This window comes from Arachis ipaensis, chromosome B1, assembly GCF_059453495.1.
Source record: "Arachis ipaensis isolate K30076 ecotype BB chromosome B1, ASM5945349v1, whole genome shotgun sequence".
In the NCBI taxonomy this organism is placed as follows: Eukaryota; Viridiplantae; Streptophyta; class Magnoliopsida; order Fabales; family Fabaceae; genus Arachis; species Arachis ipaensis.
In genome coordinates this window covers 95,228,133-95,233,587 of record NC_142436.1, presented here as the reverse complement: position 1 = coordinate 95,233,587, position 5,455 = coordinate 95,228,133, and the positions used below count along the sequence as shown (strand labels likewise).

Here is a 5,455-nt window from a genome sequence, read left to right as displayed (position 1 = left end):
TGGCTGGCTATTAAGCCATGCCTGACCCTTTGATTGGAGCTTTAGACTAAAGAGCATAAGATTCCTGGAATTCATATTAAAAATTTTAGAATCCTTATTTCTGTTTTTCAAATAATTTTTGAAAAAAAAATCATAAAATCATAAAAATCAAAAATATTTTTTGTGTTTCTTGTTTGAGTCTTGAGTCATGTTATAAGTTTGGTGTCAATTGCATGTGCATCTTGCATTTTTCGAAAATTCTCATGCATTCATAGTGTTCTTCATGATCTTCAAGTTGTTCTTGGTAAGTCTTCTTGTTTGATCTTTGCATTTGCATGTTTTGTGTCTTTTCTTGTTTTTCATATGCATCCTTGAATTCTTAGTGTCTAAGCATTAAAGAATTCTAAGTTTGGTGTCTTGCATGTTTTCCTTGCATTAAAAATTTTTCAAAAATGTGTTCTTGATGTTCATCATGATCTTCATAGTGTTCTTGGTGTTCATCTTGACATTCATAGCATTCTTGCATGCATTCATTATTTTGATCTAAAAATCTCATGCATTGCATCATTTTCATGTTTTTCTCTCTCATCATTCAAAATTCAAAAATAAAAAAAAAATATGTTTCCCTTTTTCTCTCATCAAATTCAAAAATTTGGATTGACTTTTTCAAAAATTTTTAAAATCTAGTTGTTTTTATGAGTCAAATCAAATTTTCAATTTAAAAATCTCATCTTTTTCAAAATTTTTTTCAAAAATCAATTCTTTTTCATTTTTCTTAGTTATTTTCGAAAATTATAAAAATGTTTTTCAAAAATCTTTTTCTTATTTTTATATCAAATTTTCGAAAATAACATAAACAATTAATGTTTTGATTCAAAAATTTCAAGTTTGTTACTTGCTTGTTAAGAAAGATTCAAACTTTAATCATATCTTATGATTTCTTGTGAATCAAGTCATTAATTGTGATTTTTAAAAATCAAATCTTTTTCAAAACTAATTTCAATCATATCTTTTCAAAAATATCTCTTCTAACTTCTTATCTTCTTATCTTATCAAAATTGATTTTCAAATTTGTTTCAACTAACTAACTAACTTTTTGCTTGTTTTTTATCTTTTTCAAAACTACCTAACTAACTCTCTCTCTCTCTCTCTCTCTCTCTAATTTTCAAAAATATCTCCCTCTTTTTCAAAATTTCTTCTTAATTAAACTAATTATTTTATTTTTTTTTATTTGAATTTTCGAAAAACTACTAACCCTTTTTAAAAATTATTTTCGAAAATTCTTCTCCCTCATCTCCTTCTAATTATTTATTCATCTACTAACACTTCTCCTCATCTCACATCTACTAACATCTCTCCCCCACCCACCAAAAATCCGAACCCTCTCTCTCTCTTTCTGAGTTTAGATTTTTCTCTTCTTTTCTTCTACTAACAATAAGGAACCTCTTTACTGTGACATAGAGGATTCCTCTTCTTTTCTTTTTCTCTTCTCTTTCTTATGATTAGGGACAAAGAAAAAGGCATTCTTGTTGAAGCTGATCCAGAACCTGAAAGGACTCTGAAGAGAAAACTAAGAGAAGCTAAATTACAACAATCCAGAGACAACCTTATTGAAAATTTCGAACAAGTAAAGGAGATGGCAACAGAACCCAACAACAATAATGCAAGGAGAATGCTTGGTGACTTTACTGCACCTAATTCCAATTTACATGGAAGAAGCATCTCCATTCCTGCCATTGGAGCAAACAACTTTGAGCTGAAACCTCAGCTAGTTTCTCTAATGCAGCAGAACTGCAAGTTTCATGGACTTCCATCTGAAGATCCTTTTCAGTTCTTAACTGAATTCTTGCAGATATGTGATACTGTTAAGACTAATGGAGTAGATCCTGAAGTCTACAGGCTCATGCTTTTCCCTTTGCTGTAAGAGACAGAGCTAGAGTGTGGTTGGACTCTCAACCCATAGATAGCCTGAACTCTTGGGATAAGCTGGTCATGGCTTTCTTAGCCAAGTTCTTTTCTCCTCAAAAGCTGAGCAAGCTTAGAGTGGATGTTTAGACCTTCAGACAAAAAAAAGGTGAATCCCTCTATGAAGCTTGGGAGAGATACAAAGGACTGACCAAAAAGTGTCCTTCTGACATGCTTTCAGAATGGACCATTCTGGATTTATTCTATGATGGTCTGTCTGAGTTATCTAAGATGTCATTGGATACCTCTGCAGGTGGATCCATTCACCTAAAGAAAATGCATGCAGAAGCTCAAGAACTCATTGACATGGTTGCTAATAACCAGTTCATGTACACTTCTGAGAGGAATCCTGTGAGTAATGGGACGCCTATGAAAAAGGAAGTTCTTGAAATTGATACTCTGAATGCCATATTAGCTCAGAATAAAATATTGACTCAGCAAGTCAATATGATTTCTCAGAGTCTGAATGGAATGCAAGCTGCATCCAATAGTACTCAAGAGGCTTCTTATGCAGAAGAGGCTTATGATCCTGAAAACCCTGCAATAGCAGAGGTGAATTACTTAGGTGAACCTTATGGAAACACCTATAATCCATCATGGAGAAATCATCCAAATTTCTCATGGAAGGATCAAAAGCCTCAACAAGGCTTTAATAATGGTGGAAGAAACAGGTTTAGGAATAGCAAGCCTTTTCCATCATCCACTCAGCAACAGACAGAGAACTCTGAACAAAATACTTCTAATTTAGCAAATTTAGTCTCTGATCTATCTAAGGCTACTGTGAGTTTCATGAATGAAACAAGGTCTTCCATTAGAAATTTGGAAGCACAAGTGGGCCAGCTGAGTAAAAGGATCAATGTAATCCCTCCTAGTACTCTCCCAAGCAATACAGAAGAGAATCCAAAAGGAGAGTGCAAGGCCATTGACATAAGCACCATGGCCGAACCTGTAAGGGAAGGAGAGGACGTGAATCCCAAGGAGGAAGACCTCCTGGGACGTCCAGTGATCAATAAGGAGCTTCCCTCTGAGGAACCAAAGGACTCTGAGGCTCATCCAGAGACCATAGAGATTCCATTGAACCTCCTTATGCAATTCATGAGCTCTGATGAGTATTCCTCTTCTGAAGAGAATGAGGATGTTACTGAAGAGCAGACTGCCAAGTTTCTTGGTGCAATCATGAAGCTGAATGCCAAATTACTTGGTATTGAAACTTGGGAAGATGAACCTCCCTTGTTCATCAATGAACTAAGTGATCTGGATCAACTGACATTGCCTCAGAAGAGACAGGATCCTGGAAAGTTCATAATACCTTGTACCATAGGCACCATGATCTTTAAGGCTCTATGTGATCTTGGTTCAGGGATAAACCTCACGCCCCTCTCTATAATAGAGAAACTGGGAATCTATGGGGTGCAAGCTGCTAAAATCTCATTAGAGATGGCAGACAATTCAAGAAAACAGGCTTATGGACAAGTAGAGGACGTGTTAGTAAAGGTTGAAGGCCTTTACATCCCTGCTGATTTCATAGTCCTGGATACTGGAAAGGAAGAGGATGAATCCATCATCTTAGGAAGACCTTTCCTAGCCACAGCAAGAGCTGTGATTGATGTGGACAGAGGAGAATTGATCCTTCAATTAAATAAGGACAACCTTGTGTTTACAACTCAAGGATCTCTATCTGCATCCATGGAGAGGAAGCATAGAGAGCTTATCTTAAAGCAGAGTCAAACAAAGCCCCCACAGTCAAACTCTAAGTTTGGTGTTGAACTCCCATATCCAAACTCTAAGTTTGGTGTTGGAGAGTCTCAACAATGCTCTGAACATCTGTGAGGCTCCATGAGAGCCCACTGTCAAGCTATTGACATTAAAGAAGTACTTGTTGGGAGGCAACCCAATTTTTATTTATCTAACTATATTTTTCTTAGTTATATGTCTTTATAGGTTCATGATCATGTGGAGTCACAAAATAAATATAAAAATTGAGAACGGAATCAAAAACAGCAGAAGAAAAATCACACCCTGGAGGAAGCATCTGCCTGGCGTTCAACACCAGAACAGAGCATGGTTCTGGCACTGAACGCCCAAAATGGGTAGTATCTGGGCACTGAACGCCCAAAATGGGCATCATCTGGGTGCTGAACACCAGAATTGCACCCTGGAGAGGAGCTGGCGCTGAACGCCCAGAACAAGCATGGTTCTGGCGTTCAACGCCAGAAATGGGCAACAAATGGGCGTTGAACGCCTAAAATGGGCACCAACCTGGCGCTGAACGCCCAGAGTTGTGTGCAAGGGCATTTTGCATGCCTAAATTGGTGCAGGGATGTAAATGCCTTGACACCTCAAGATCTGTGGACCTCACAGGATCATCTCAGGATCTGTGGACCCCACAGGATCATCTCAGAATCTGTGGACCCCACAGAATCCCCACCTACCTCCAATCACTCTCTTCTCTCTTCTCAATCATCCTCTATTCCCAATAAACACTCTTCCCCAAAACCCTTCACCTATCACCTCAATCTCTCTCCATTCATAATCATCCCTTCTGTTTTCCATTTACCACTCACATCCATACACCCCACCTACCTTCAAAATTCAAAATCTCTTTTCGCACCCAATCCCACCCATATGGCCAAATACACACATCCCTCCATCTCCTCCATATCTTCTTCTTCTTCTTCCATTCTTTCTTCTTTTGCTCGAGGGCGAGCAACATGCTAAGTTTGGTGTGGTAAAAGCATAAGCTTTTTGTTTTTCCATTACCATTAATGGCACCTAAGGCCAGAGAAACCTCAAGAAAGAGGAAAGGGAAGACAAATACTTCCACCTCTGAGCCATGGGAGATGGAAAGATTCATCTCACAAGCCCATCACTAAGAAAAGGATGGAGCAAACAAGAGAGCACATCATGAATCTCAACAGGCACATGAAGAAGCTCATCATTATGAAATCCCTGAGATACATCAAGGGATGCACTTGCCTCCACAGAATTTTTGGGAGCAAATCAACACCTCCCTATAAGAATTAAGTTCCAATATGGGACAACAAAGGGTGGAACATCAAGAGCACTCCATCATCCTTCATGAAATAAGAGAAGATCAAAAAGCAATGAGGGAGGAGCAACAAAGACAAGGAAGAGACATAGAAGAGCTCAAGGACATCATTGGTTCCTCAAGAAGGAAACGCCACCATCACTAAGGTGGATTCATTCCTTGTTCTTATTTCTTCTATTTTTCGTTTTCTATGTTATGTGCTTATCTATGTTTGTGTCTTCATTACATGATCATTACTAGTTAGTAACTATGTCTTAAAGTTATGAATGTCCTATGAATCCATCACCTCTCTTAAATAAAAACTGTTTTAATTCAAAAGAACAAGAAGTACATGAGTTTTGAATTTATCCTTGAACTTAGTTTAATTATATTGATGTGGTGACAATGCTCCTTGTTTTCTGAATGAATGCTTGAACAGTGCATATGTCTTTTGAAGTTGTTGTTTAAGAATGTTAAATATGT

The 5,455-nt window shown here is 37.5% G+C and overlaps 1 non-coding gene across 1 annotated transcript; it reads right to left on the bottom strand.

Annotated features, from left to right (window-relative positions):
- Positions 1–2,013: 2,013 nt before the first annotated feature.
- On the bottom strand, positions 2,014–2,121 carry LOC148577538 (small nucleolar RNA R71). The gene has a single exon (XR_015904509.1). It is a non-coding gene; the product is annotated as a small nucleolar RNA R71 (small nucleolar RNA).
- Positions 2,122–5,455: the final 3,334 nt, after the last annotated feature.